General features: G+C 40.8%; 1 protein-coding gene across 5 annotated transcripts in view; it reads right to left on the reverse strand.

The window, feature by feature from the left end:
* Positions 1-15742, reverse strand: part of LOC106069881 (zinc finger protein Xfin-like) — a 78565-nt gene that overhangs the window by 31971 nt on the left and 30852 nt on the right. The window contains exon 1 of one of the 5 annotated variants that reach the window (XM_013229651.2): positions 1205-2099. The exons of the other annotated variants lie outside the window; for them this stretch is intronic. The gene's annotated coding sequence lies outside the window, so the exon portion shown is untranslated. Of the gene's footprint in view, positions 1-1204; positions 2100-15742 lie in introns of those variants that run through there. 5 annotated transcript variants of the gene reach the window in all.

Consider the following 15742-nt stretch of genomic DNA (forward strand, 5'->3'; position numbering starts at 1 on the left):
ATGATGGACAAGACATCAAGAAATAAGATGGACAAGACATCAAGAAAAAAGATAAAAAAGAAATAAGAACAAGAAAGATAATTCAAAACATGAATTAAATTGTTTCGTTTAAACATATATTATGGACAGACAGACAGATGAATGGCGTACGTTATAAGTAAGATTAAGTAAGGTGGGTTTTTTTCTAGATGTCCAAAGGAAACAGAATTAACAAGACTCGTGGTCTATGGTTAGCTAGGACATTAATTTTCCTGCTTGTGATCTACCGCCTTACAATTTGTCATCAAGTATCATTCGAACTGGGTTGAGTAGACATTGGTAACTCACATGAAATTCGATCTAATAACTTTCAGTTCGTGGTTCGTGATGTACCAGTAGTCTTTTTTTTTTTACTGAGCCATTAAAGTCGAGAAAGAACGTCACAGTCCTAGCCTGGAGTGGACGTCACAGTCCTAGCCTGGAGTGGACGTCACAGTCCTAACCTGGAGTGGACGTCACAGTCCTAGCCTGGAGCGGACGTCATAGTCCTAGCCTGGAGTGGACGTCATAGTCCTAGCCTGGAGTGGACGTCAGTCTTAACCTGGAGCGGACGTCATAGTCCTAGCCTGGAGAAGACGTCACAGTCCTAGCCTGGAGTGGACGTCACAGTCCTAACCTGGAGTGGACGTCACAGTCCTAACTTGGAGTGGACGTCACAGTCCGGAGTGGAAGAGGCTAGAAAGGAACTGCTCATCTACAATAGACCTAAGTAGTACGATCAAATGGGAACTATTGAAGTGAACTATTGAAGTAAACAGACCTAAATCTATTTGTCCTCTAGAAACAGGTTGCCGTAGTGTTAGTGTACCATGTAAACGTAAAGAGGATTTTGTTCTACCACAGATGAGATTTAAACGAGTTCCATTGGCAGTATAGAAATGTAGGTCTATACTCTTGATCTATATGCTAAATGGAAAACAGGAGGAAAAAAAAGGGGGGGGGGTATACTAACAACTAACTTTACATTGTTTGGACCTGGAACTGAACTGAGAAGACAGAATCACACACATACACACCTGTTGCGCGATTTAATTACCGTTAAAAAGAGTATCACCTATACACACTCTTTAGTTCGCCTGTAATGATAGAGAGGCATAGATCAAGAACTAACAGCCGTGAACACGTTCAAGCGAACAATGAAAGAGAAAACAACACATCAACTTACCATTTCCAGTGAAGTCTGTGCAGGACACGAAATAACCCTCAGAATTGACTGTCAGAAAGACGTTGTGGCTTGACGTTGTCAAAGTGCTAGACACATCCCCCCTTAGTACCGGTACTCCTGCCAATCTGAAGCGTGGACACGCTGAAACTCTGATGACTCGATATCACGACCGGGCTGCGCCAAAGTCCACGCTAAGGAGATACGCCACTGTCTCTGCATGCTTTCCGTGGTGTGTCCGCTGGTCCCAGACTAGAACTCAACTCATAGTGTAGTGTCCTTTTAGGTGACAGAAAGGGAGAGAACAAAACAAGTGGAAGGGGCAGGTATGAAAGGAACAATAGAGTTGAACACGGAAACACGGCTCTGGGTTTGAATGGTTTGTTCCACAGACCCACTCAGACACACTATTTTGGATGAGGCTAGAACGGTTGGATAGAACAGGAACGACAACTGGGTCTGGCAAGGAGAACGCAACTCGTCCGCGGAGTTTTCCGTCTTCTTCCACCAGTAGAACGCGAGCTGGTTTCTGTGCCGCCTGCTGGGCAACCCTCCCGCCCCCTCCTGCCGAGTGTGAGTGAAGTGAAGAGTGAGTCGAAAGATCCAGTCGTTCAGCGTCAGCGGGGGACCCTAGGCCAGAAAAGAGAGCTATGAAAAGGGGGCGGGAGTAGCAGCGCTCTTCGTGGTGGCAGGGTCGAGCTCAAGGGGAGACGTGAGGGTGGTGGGCGACTCCGATTGGCAGGTGGTAGAGAGGCGGGCGTTTGGTCGGTATACACACTGTTCTAGGATCGAAACCAAATATTACAGGTGTGTGTACTTGATAGCAAACAATTTAGTGTTAAAGAGACTTGGTGCTCCAAATGTTGTTGCTTGGAGACATAATTTATCCCCCCCCCTTTTTTTTCCATATAAAAAAAAAGACAAACTCGTAATGCAAGACCAACACTTTTAAGTGCCAGTTCGAGAGCTAAAAACAAAACATGAACACACACACACACACACACAGTATTCTTCTGGATTGTTTTTTTGTTTTTTTTGTCCTATTTATATATCTACTATAGCGATTCCTAAAGGAGTATCGTATTGCTTGGGGATATTGAGTCAAATGGAAATAATTTAGTCCACCTCAGGTATAAGATGCTAACACAAAGGTAAACTTGTGGAGGTTCTTGTTCCTAACCCAAAACAATACAATACCTTATAATACTGCATTACAGGACCTTATAATACTACAATACAGGGCCTTATAATACTGCATTACAGGACCTTATAATACAACATTACAGGACTTTATAATATTGCAATACAGGACCTTATAATAATACAATACATGACCTTATATTACTACATCACAGGACCTTATAACAATACATTACAGGACCGTATAATAATATTACAGAATCTTGTGAAACTATTAGTTAGTAAGGGAAGTGAAATTAATATCAGCGCTACTGAAGGTGACGAACACAACAATGTTGGATCACAAACCTAACACTGGTTTGGTCTTTTCAGTCTGTAACATCGAGCATACAAACAATCTTACACACAGAGAAGAGTCACAAACAAACAAAAACTTTCTATGTACTTCAAATATATCTTTGCCATGGCAGCAAACACTTTCTAGCTATGTCTATTGCTTACAACTTTGTGAGCTTACATCAAGTATAGTGTGAATGAAAGGTAATGAGCAGTGATTGAGAGTTAAGTTCTTCTTGGTCCTCAAGACGTTATCTAATCGCCACCAACATTCTTGATCCCCATCGGGCCCCAAACCGAAGAGAGAAGTATGACACTACCTGAGCCACTACCAAGAAGTCCAAGACTCCAGTTGGTCAGTGGTGACATTACCAAGAAGTCCAAGACTCCAGTTGGTCAGTGGTGACATTACCAAGAAGTCCAAGACTCCAGTTGGTCAGTGGTGACATTACCAAGAAGTCCAAGACTCCAGTTGGTCAGTGGTGACATTACCAAGAAGTCCAAGACTCCAGTTGGTCAGTGGTGACATTACCAAGAAGTCCAAGACTCCAGTTGGTCAGTGGTGACATTACCAAGAAGTCCAAGACTCCAGTTGGTCAGTGGTGACATTACCAAGAAGTCCAAGACTCCAGTTGGTCAGTGGTGACATTACCAAGAAGTCCAAGACTCCAGTTGGTCAGTGGTGACATTACCAAGAAGTCCAAGACTCCAGTTGGTCAGTGGTGACATTACCAAGAAGTCCAAGACTCCAGTTGGTCAGTGGTGACATTACCAAGAAGTCCAAGACTCCAGTTGGTCAGTGGTGACATTTAACCCCCTCCGGCCCATTTGGCTGACAACCGTTATCGTAAATCCCATGAAACATTAAATTTGCCCTTTTTCTAGCGTCTCGAAATGGTTTTGTTCCTCAAGTGTAGCGTTCCACGCCCCACCCCGCTACAACACTCTATATTTCGTATTACACATATAGCATTAACACACTGTGTTGTTGTGTATTACACATATAGCAATAACACACTCGATTATGTATTACACAGGTTGTAGGCAGCTTCAAGAGCGTATCATAAGTTGTAAACACGCACTGATGCAAAATTTTAACTTAGATCTCTACTTCCAGACCCAAGGGCGGTGCGCCTATGAGAGAAATCCCACAGCTTGTGCATTTTGTTTTCCCTTTGTGCATTTAGTTGTCACATGACACGACATGATACGACCATTTACCAATGTGACACCAAACTATTTCTGGGATTTATTGTGTTACTTTCACTGGCAATCAGGAACCAAACTAGGACAACAGAGGGCGCTATTGTAGTGTAACAATCAGATCGGTCAGGAAGAGTAGTGTAAGCAATGCACATGTAGACAATGGCAAGGAAGTAGATGTGTTTCCAGTATACAAATAGAGTTCTGATATATCTCTTCATAGACAGGTCCTTTTTTTTTTTATTTCTATTCTCTATATAATTCTGTCTTGTATCATATTGTGCTAGGTATTATATTGTTATATTTACATTGCTTACTGGCGTAGCCTCTTTATATATATAAAACAACAAGAACACAACAAGCACTTTGAATGTGGCTAATAGTGTCCCCTCCAATGGAACTACCAAGTGCTATGATAGAGCTTAGGAAAGAACTTCATATGAAACTGTTGGAGGGGGGCCAATGCATACTGATCATATAGAAAACATACACTGTAATTCAATAGTCAGTTTAGCCCTCATAAAAGGTCAAAGAGGAAAAACAAACCAAATAAACAATCTGATTTATAACAAGAAAAGCAAATAAGCCAAACAGCACAACTTGTTTTTAAATTTCGTTTCAGTTATTGAAAATCCTTCAGGTCTATTGATAAAGAAGAAAGAATCTCGAAGCCATTGCGGGAGAAACGTTGCTGCGCAATCGATGAACTGTCCAAGCCACGTTTGCTGACGACTGAGGTAGCCTTGATCTCTGATTTGATGAACTGCTCCAGCCAATCAGATGTCGACTTCGTGCATCCAATGGCTGTCTGAAACTAGCCTGCAAAACTTGGCATTAAGAACAAAGACTGCGACAGCTTTTTAACAGTAAAAAAAACTACATTAAGTAGACTGGCACTATGTGGGCTGGAGCAGACATTATCGCGGCCATATTTTAATTCCGCTATCGATCAGAACAAGGCTGGCAACAGTCTGCCGATTCCGTTCACCGCTGTGTATGGCCTGTTTTCAACCACCCCCTCACCAACCCCCATCCAGCCATAGTCTCCGGGACATCTGTTGCATGCTCAGTTAGCCAGAGCGCTGCTGGCGTATCGATCTGGGGGACGATCTGGCTTAATTTTGTTGGCATCCGAAAATTCCACATCTGTTGCAGAGAGCTGGTCCCGGCCACGCCAGCAGCCAGTTATTGACGTACTGTACTTCTAATTGTAGTGTTATTTATAGCAGCCAGGCGCTGGTCTTTCAATATTGTAGTCCCATTATTGTTGTAGAATTGATCGAGTTCTGACTCGTTGTTAGGAGAGATTCTAGCTTTGAAACAATAACGTTAGGAAGTACTAACAAAATAAATAAAATCAAGGCATGAATTGCTGCAGCACCTAAAGGACGGGGAATATTCTAACAAAAAAACGAAATGGCCATAATAAATAATAGAATAAATACATCTCAGGGTTGACACAAACAAACAAGATAAAATAACCCTGGAGTAAAAAAAAATATTTCAGGATGGGTTTAAAACTATAAAACAGTGGTTCCTTGAATAAATCAGGCAACCATTGTTTATGTAACAGAGATTCCCCTTTATGACTAGATGTGGTGCTTGTCGTTATTTGACAGGGCAGGGTGGCAAGCCAGAGGTTGGGAACCACTGGTCATGATTTGTTCGTTCTTGTTCAAGAGCGGATGCAATGTCTACACTTGTACAACAGAATCAATGGAACTCATTCAACCATATCCTGGCGAGATGTTGGTTTTCAATGTTTTCAATCGATCTCAATGTTCAAGGTTGTTTTTGTTTGTACATCTTCATCTAATCTCTTGGCATAAACAAATGTTTGTTTCAAGAGCATAAGTTCAGGGTCATCCTTTGGATCCACAGGTTCAAACCAGCTGGGACTGTCAAGGGAGTTCACAAGAATATCTTCAATCAAATTGACGTGAAATCTAAACGAATATGTGTGTAGGAAACAAAACAGACGGACGATCATATACAACTAGGAAACACATACAATAACACATAAAACGCCAAGCTTACAAGGTACATACATAATACATTGTTTCCCCTAACGTATAACACATACCATACATAGATCTAGTACACTGTTGTAGGAATAGAAGATTGAATACAACCAAGATGTGTCTTACAAAAGAGCATGAGTCCAATACCTAAAGAAGGAACTTAGTTAAGGACATCCCCCCCCCTTTTTTTTTCTTCTAAAATATCCAATTTTCTGTAATTAACAATGTATGATTGTGTCACTTTAAACAAACAAAATCTTCTAACTGTCCACTAATCTCAAATTGTCTAGTGCTCAGTGTCCCCCCCCCCCCCAAAACCTGCCAATGTTTTGATAAGCCTGGAACTAATTAAGTCTCATCAAAACAGTTCTGGGAATGGAGGGGGGGGGGTGAACAAAATCAGCAAGTAGGCTGGGCCACGGCAAAAATCTTGATTTACACGACATAGAATGCATGTGCCATAATGAGAGGGAGAGAGAGAGAGAGAGAGGGAGTACCTCAAATTTGAAGAGACAGATGAGAACAGCACAGGTATGCTATGCGAGAAACTTACACTAGAGGTTTGTTTTGTTTTACATGTTTCAGATGCTCCTTTAGATTTGAAGATAATTACATCCTAGCCCAAACCTCCCATAAGACGACAGGGGCATTGGACAGGGTTGGAACCCGGGACCATCGTGATTATCGAACGACAGTCCAGGGCGCAGACCACGCGACCAGGCTGACATGTTGGATGACTATGGGATGTGTTTTGGAGTTTGCAATTTAGTCTTGTTATCAATAGGAAATGATGTTTGCATGTAGAGAGTTATATTGAGGTGCTGCTGATATATATTCATGTGTGTGTGTGTGATTAATTGGATGTTTGTTACGCATTCACCAAGCAATGTATGAACACATATGTCTTACACACGACTAAGCGTTACCCTGTGGGCCATGTGGACCGATGACATGAATCAGTTAATCAATGTTACTTCACTTTTGAGAAATTGATTTTTGCATATATTTTAAAAGTGACATTGTAACGATGTAGCGTTGACATCTAGAAGCAGGAGTCAGATGACACGAGAAACATCCATGCAGATGGCATCTTTATAGATGACATCTAGAAGCATTCATATAGATGACATTTAGAAGCTGGAGATAAGATGGCATCTAGTAGAAGGACTGAGGATGGCATCTAGAAGCAGTATGTGTAGCCCACACGAGAACTATCCGTGTCAAAGGCATCTAGAAGTATGTGTGCCTGACTTTTAGAAAGAGTGTGTTCGAACACACCGGTGTTAGGGTGAGATCGAGACATGTGTTGATGGCATTTAGATAAAGATTTGTAAATATTATACATCTAAGATTAAAATAAAAAAAGAGGGCACCCCATTGGGATGACTCACATTCCTCTACTGTACTGTCAATTAATCGATACAGAGGCCACATAGACACTCGGCAAACATACTGACCACAGGCGATGTACTTACACAGGATCACTTCTTTCACCTACTATTGGGACCAAAGGTTGACTTTCGCTGGTCGCCAGGATACGACACGCCTCTATCTTTCCACTGCTTACTGACGTAGCCCTTTTCTCCTAATTAGCCCCCCTCCCCCCCCTCTCAAACATACGTTCTCGACTGATGTCTGTCTACCCCATCTCTCACTGGTGACTGCTTCCCCCCCCCCCTTCTCACACAGCCACCGTAACGTCGTCTCCAACCAAAGTTTCAAATAAGCTCCAGGCTAAATGAGAATTCCCCGCTACCATAAAGCACAGGTAACTTGCAGGTATTCCGCCCAGGTAAAGGTAGTCCCAATGTGGACGCCAGCACAGAGATCTAAAGATGAGTCTCCAGATGACGTGGCGTACCGTGTGTCATCTTGTCTTTGAGGTCCTGTCATTTTGCCCCCCCCCTTCCTTTTCTAAAACGTTTCTCCCTTTCCCCTCCCCCCCATGTCACATATTTCCAAACTTTTCAGTGTAAAGTTTCCTACATCTCTAGATCAGCTTCGTCCCAGGAGATGTTCCAAAAAGATTACTTAAGACAAGGTTAATTCAATTATTCTTGCGTGCAAGAATAATGAAAGTGCTGCATGATCTTCTAAACAAAGACTTAACCCCCCCTCCCCCCGAGAACCCCCCCACCCAATAATTAGTGAATATACAGGACGCACTTTAAGCAAAGATACATTTGTATGCTTACCTTTTCCTCTCCAACATCCACAGACATAGATAGAGAGACAGATTATCTAACACCCACAGATAGAGAGATTATTCAACACCCACAGCTATAGATATTGAGACAGATTATTCAGCACCCACAGACGTAGAGAGACAGATTATTCAACACCCACAGACATAGATAAACAGACAGATTATCCAACACGCACAGATATAGGGCGAAAGAGACAGATATACAACACCCACAGGCATAGATAGAGAGACAGATATACAACACCCACAGGCATAGATAGAGAGACAGATATACAACACCCACAGGCATAGAGACAGACATCCAACACGCACAGACATAGGGCAAGAGAGACAGATATACAACACCCACAGGCATAGAGACAGACATCCAACACGCACAGACATAGGGCAAGAGAGACAGATATACAACACCCACAGGCATAGAGACAGACATCCAACACGCACGCACCGACATCTAAGTTATCATGCGAACTAAATCATGTAACTGAGAAACAAAATCAGATCCTCACCTAACGGGGCATGGACTTTCACCTTTACTTAGACCCAACCCTAAAAGTCTTTTTTTTAAAACTACATGAAAAAAATGTCTTCTAAAACATTATAGTTCAATCAAAATATCTCTAGGCCTACAAGGTCTCCAAAGAAGTCAATGCTATTTGGATCAAGTCAATTTCTACAAGATGAGAAATCTACACGTAAAATGTAAATCTAGATTGAATTCAAAGCTACTAGATCTAAATCTGTACCATTCAATGCAGACCTTCGTTTGTTCGGCAGAAAACTATCTTGTTTAGCGAGACAGTACATGAAACTGTTTTATCTTTGAATAGAGTAAAAACCAAAAGATCAACTTATTTGCGTCATGTGACTGAAATAGTTACTATTCGGTGATACACGTCAGTAGGAGGGGTGGGTAAAACAAGGAAAAATAAGAAAATAATTAACAAACTAAAACTCTTTATATTAATTCAGTCTGATTTCTAATATTCTATTTATTCAACAAAATTACTTTTGAGGTATGTAAAAATGTAAAAAAAAAAAAAAAGAATGGGCGTGGATTTAAAGAGCTGATCCCGGTTAAAGGAAACTCAAAAAAACAAAACCAAATCACAAGATCAATTACATAGAGCTTTCTAGAAGTACACGAAGAGGCCATTCTCTACTGCAAGTAACACACGGCTTTAGGGCTCAAAGACTTCTCACATTACTCAGTACCTGGCATCTTAGAACTGCATGTCGAGTTTGTCAACTCGGGAGGGGAACATGGGGAGCGGTGACTAATGACGACACATAAGACTGCTGACTCAAAAGGTTAAAAAAAAAGAATGGATCCCTTTTCGTAAGTCAGTAAGTATCATTCTAGATTCTAGAAGATACGTTGACCTTCTGTGGGGAAATTCCGATTCGCGAAACGCAAAACAAATGACTGTTAAAAGTCCAAATCACTTGGTGATACACATTTCTTTCACTTGGTGATACACATTTCTTTCACTTGGTGATACACATTTCTTTCACTTGGTGATACACATTTCTTTCACTTGGTGATACACATTTCTTTCTATCTTGTTTTTCTCGGCCTTTTCAGTGTCATCCACTTCTCCTTTAGTCTCTTAGACCATTGGGGCACCACATATGAACTGTGGAGTGTCTCCATTCTTGCATTCGCCTTGACAAGAATCTCTTTTCAATGACAGGCCCGTCCATTCTTTGATGTTAAATTACTATCGCTTTCTCTGTCTGCTTTTTTCTTCTTTTCCCTGGTACCATTACTCTGCAGAAAGGTCTTTGCGATCCTTGAGGACCTTGTTATATGGCATAACAGTATTAGTTTGCATTTTTTTTGTTCTCTCTAATAGTTATCGTCGAGCTCAATATCCATTGCCATCCATTGCCATCCATTACCATCCATTACCATCCATTACCATCCATTGCCATCCATTGCCATATCCATTACCATCCATTGCCATCCATTGCCATCCATTACCATCCATTGCCATCCATTGCCATCCATTACCATCCATTACCATCCATTACCATCCATTGCCATCCATTGCCATCCATTACCATCCATTGCCATCCATTGCCATCCATTGCCATCCATTACCATCCATTACCATCCATTGCCATATCCATTGCCATATCCATTGCCATATCCATTGCCATCCATTGCCATCCATTGCCAGATCCATTGCCATCCATTGCCATCCTGTTTCGGATATTCATGATAGCCACGAGAGTGAAACGATCTGCAGAAGTCAATCACGTGATGTATGCCAGAGCGAAACGGTGAAAACTCAAAATCTGTGCGGTGCCCGTACAATTCTTCAAATATTTTTTCACGTGACGACATTTCAAAGGCTGCTTTTCTACAACTTGCCAGTAGATTTGAGTCAGGAATAAAAAGTGGCTCCACTTTGGGGTGCTCTCTGACGTCTACATTTCAGGCTGTCAGCCCTAGACCGGGGAAATACCTGCATTTGAGAGCACTTCGTGATAGCGTAATCATATTCACAAAATACTCAATCACGATTCGAATCCAGAAAATCCAGCTAGTGGACTAAGCGATTGCTAGCTCTGCCACCCACGCTCATCTAGTTTACACGAAAAGTCCGCGTTTCAAAGACACAGAGATTCAAACCCACACACTTAAAGCTTAAAGTGATTGTGACAGGAGAAAAAGTTTCATGTGAAATTTAAAAGTAGTCCACCACTCCCTTGCCCTGCCCCAGGAGCTAATTGTGATACATAACTCTGTCATTTAGATCCATGCCATAACGTGACATTCTTCAAAGTTACGGATTTCACCCCCCCCTCATGTGTTTTCCTTCCCAGGTCTGGAGTTGAAGATACACCCCCCCCCCCTTCAAGTCTTTTCCTTCACAGATCTGGAGTTGAGGATACACACCCCTCCTCCTCATGTCTTTTCCTTCCCAGGTCTGGAGTTGAGGATAAACACCCCTCCTCCTCATGTCTTTTCCTTCCCAGGTCTGGAGTTGAGGATACATCCCCCCCCCCCAACTGGAATCTAGCAATAAAAGCCTACACGTAAATCAGTCTTGAGATATTTTTGTTTGTTTGTTATTTAAAACTCATGTCATACAAAACAAAACAAAAATTGCACTTCGGAAAAAATAAACAAGATTTAGATAAATGAATGTGGCTAACCCTATGTTCATTTGTGCAGACTTCTTGGCATCTGCTCAAAGACTTTCATAAATGTTTTTTCTTGTTTGTTTCTTTCTGACAGTAACAAGTCACAAAACGAGGCGAGGAGACAGTGTGGCCAGTAAAACGAGCAACAACAACAACATAATGATGTCCTCTCGACTAGCATCAGTGACTAGAGTATTGAGCTGAGACTCAAGGAGTTATTGAATTACTTTCAAAAAGTGCAGCTCTGCGACATTTGGACAACTATTTAGTAATACGGAGGGGATTTAACTTTAACATTGGCAGGGTTGGAGGACATATTTGTCTAGTTGGCTCTTTTATTTGTGTGTGTGTAAAAGAATGTGCTCGAATGTTCCCCACATCTCTAACGAAGTAAAAAAAAGTTGTAATCAATTCCTCAGATAAAATGTGATCACTTCTGGACTGGGAAGTTTAACAACTAGGAAACTTTCCAGGAATTGTGATTGTGATATTCCAGCAGAGGGGAAGGGAGACCAGGTCGTGCTACAATAATCCAACAGATCTTTCATATGATGGGAAGAGGAAATTAAAATTTGCCACTAAAAAAAAGAGAGAGAGGAGGGGGGGGAGTTGGAGAATCCTTCAGTAGCAGTCTCAGTAAAATGCTTCCTCCCAACATTTCCCGTCTCTCCTCCTCCCCCCCCCCCCTCCTTTCCTGACATCAGACCCTTCCTTTTCCCCACTCTCCTCTCTTGGGCCTCTTTGAGAATTTTTTTTCTCCCTCTTTGAAAGCTTGTGAGGATGAGATAAGGCACCGAAAGACAAACTGAAGATTTGTTCAAGAGGGTTAGAATTGGGAGAAGGGATAAGCCATGGGGTCTTATCGGTGCTCAGTACACACACACACACATTTCATGGCACACACTACCATCCACCACCCCCCCCCACACACACACACTGAATGCCGTCACCGATTGGTACAAAAAGAAATCTCTCTTTTTTTTCTTGGCTCCGTTTTCCCCAGCGGATCCTTTTCTCGTCACCATTGACTCCCTGACCCACAGCTGCTCCCCCTCCCCGCCACATACATAAACTCCTTGGTCCGCAGCTGGCCCCACTCCCCCACACACTTTGAAACCTATTTACACCTTTATTGGTTTGTCCTCTTCCCAAATGAAGCTTTGAATAACATAGGAGCTAAAAGAGAGAAGGGAAACAGAAAGTGTGTGTGAGTGTGAGAGAGAGAGAGAGATGACAAGGATGTACCCTCAGACTATCAATACGACCTATTTGTCAAAAGATCCTCAGAGGTCCCATGCTCTGTGTGAGGCACGCACGAGACTTTTCTTATTTTAAGTGTCAGAATTGGGCAAAGGTTAAAACAACACTGGCAACATTAACGTGGGAGGATGGGGGGGGGGAGGAAAAGGTAGATAGAGAAGGGGGGGGATCAGTTTTAGCAGTTGAATGTAGTTAGTAGGCAGACCTTTTGTTTCAATGAATCAAGTCAACACACAAGGCCAGACACACACACAAGACTGACACAAGGTGAGACACACACACACACACAGCTGACATCACTAGATGTGGAATTGAACCAAACTTGAACAATGGAGAACGCTAAAGAAGAACCGGGGGGGGGGGGTCAGTTTGAGTCCTTACTATTCAAGTTGACTCTAACAAGATGTATTCTGTTGAAAGTAAATATTCAAAAGATTTGAAGAAAATGATCTGGATGATTTAAGTTACCAGAATGCTTTAAAAAAACATCAACATTGTATAGTCAAGAAGTATTTGAGTGGTATCCCATAATACCTTCTGACTGCATGTAAATGCTTGGACGTATGTAAAAGCCAGGGCTCATTGGATATGCTAATTGAAAGAAGTTCTAAAACAAGGGAACCTGGTCGCTGATGAGTTTTATGATCAACAAAACAATGTCAATGACGCCCAATTGAACTTCAATTTTTCCTTCTGAATAAAACAAAATACTGAGCTGATTATAAAATACTGATACTGGTTTTGTATTGGATGATTAATAAAACTATCCTATGACTGCTTCGAGTCAATGAAACAAAATTTGGGTTTGGACAACCTTAGACTTGTCGAAAGTAAAAAAAGTCTTTACCCTTTCGGAAACAAAACAAAACAAACACCTATTTATAGATCCTGCACCAACGTGAGTAGTGAGTACCCTCTCGTTCATCAAGCCTCACTCGTCACATTAGGATCCTCTTTAAACAGTGCTATAAATACAAGAATTGAGTGTGAGCGGATGACTTTATAGCGGTATGAATGAAGAGCATACATTGACAGTCCACAGCAGGAAAGAGTACACCATTCGGCCTAGTTCTTTTTCTTTTTTTTTTTAACCAATGAAGTTGTATGTCTCATGGAAGAAAAGACAGAATCTCAGCCAATCAAATCTGTCGGTATCAAAGTGGTGACAATTTGAATAATTTTGACACACAACAGTTACACATACTAGCACATGCAAGTCAACACAAATACATCTGGATGGAGAATGCATGTCTTAGCAATCTTGAGCCTATTGTGTTTGAGATAAGTTTACTTTATAGAAGATACATCTAGATCAGTGAATCTCAACGTGTGAACCCCCAACCCTTTCAACAAAAATAGAAATACTAGGTAGCCAGAAGGCGATGCTGCCCCCCCCCTCCCCGAGAAGTCTGGGAATTACTTAAAGACCATCTCATTTTTTTTTCAAACATTGATAATGTCTTTTTAAACATTGTTTTTTACTTGACCCAAATTAAAACTGCAATGTAATTATAATAGATTGTATTGTGCCTTGGCCACGTGTAAACAGGTCGCGCCACACAGGTTGAGAAACGCTGCCGTAGATGACGAAGTATCCCGCGTCAAACAAAATGAATGGTGCATTAGATATTTGAAAACTAGGAAGTGAGGCGAGCTGGCTTTCTGATGGAAATTGAGATAAAGAGAAAGCGAGAGGTACAGAGAAAGAGAAAGATGCAGAGAAAGAGAAAGATGCAGAGAAAGAGAAAGCGAGAAATGTAGAATCAACATTTTGTAAAATTAATACCACCTCAACATCCCTAATAATAGGCAGCATTTACAGACCACCAAATTCTAGTTTAGAATACATGCAGGAACTATGTAATCAGATTACTACACTTAAAGAGACAAATAAAAATGCAGTTTTTTGGATTATGGGTGATTTCAACCTACCTGATATAAATTGGAAAACACTAGCCATAGATAAACACCAAAACCTTAAGGACATAAATGAGCTTTTTATAGAAACTTTACAGAACCTAAGTTTAGATCAAATCATTAAAAAGCCAACTAGATTAAACAACACATTAGATCTCTTCTTAACCAACAGACCTGGATTAGTAGTTGATAATGAAATTATCCCTGGTCTATCAGACCATGAGATCATAAAAATACACAGTCAGATAAAAGCAGTAGCCAATACAAAACCCAAAAGAAAAATCTTACTCTGGAATAAATGTAACCTAACACAACTACACCAAGCTGCACTAAACTTTCAACAAACATTCTTATTAGAAAAAGACATTAACCAACCAGTTGATGACCTCTGGAATTTCATTAAAAACCATCTTAAAAGCATTATAGAAAATCATATACCAACTATATACACATCAAACAAAATAAATAAATGCTGGTTTAATAATAGACTAAAGAAGCTTTGTAAACAGAAGGAAAACCTCTATAGAAAATTTAAAGAAACTAATGCAGAAAGAGTTTACAAAAAGTATATAAAAATTAAACACTTAACCCAAAAAGTAAGCAGACAGCTGCAGAGTGAATACATAAACAATGTAATATCTAAAGATAACAACAAAAACCTATGGTCATACATTAAGTCTAAGAAAATGGAAACAACAGGCGTAGCGCCATTAAAAGATGAACATAACATAATACATAATGATAATGAAACTAAAGCAAACATTCTAAACAAATACTTTGCATCAGCATTCTCAGCCCCAGGAGACAAAGACATATTACTGAATTTGAACCAAGTAGACAACATAGAAGATATAGTAGTACAAGAAAATGGAATTCAAAAACTATTAGCCAACACCAAACCAAATAAAGCTTCTGGACCTGATGGTATTCCAGCTAGATTACTCAAAGAACTAAGTAATGAGCTGGCCCCAGTGTTCAAAATACTCTTTCAGGCTTCACTTAACCAGGGCAGAGTACCAAAGGACTGGAAAGAAGCTAATGTCACCCCCCTACTTAAAAAAGGAGAAAAATCTGACCCAGGAAACTACAGACCAGTATCACTTACCAGCATCACATGTAAAATCCTAGAACACATAATATGTAGCAACATCATAAACCACTTAGACAAACATAATGTCCTCACACCATACCAACATGGCTTTAGGAAATATAGATCATGTGAAACACAACTAATAGGACTAATTGATGATTTTTCAAAAGGTTTAGATAATAGTGAACAAATAGATGCTATCTTACTAGATTTTT

This window comes from Biomphalaria glabrata, chromosome 7 (assembly GCF_947242115.1).
Source record: "Biomphalaria glabrata chromosome 7, xgBioGlab47.1, whole genome shotgun sequence".
Lineage (NCBI taxonomy): Eukaryota > Metazoa > Mollusca > Gastropoda > Planorbidae > Biomphalaria > Biomphalaria glabrata.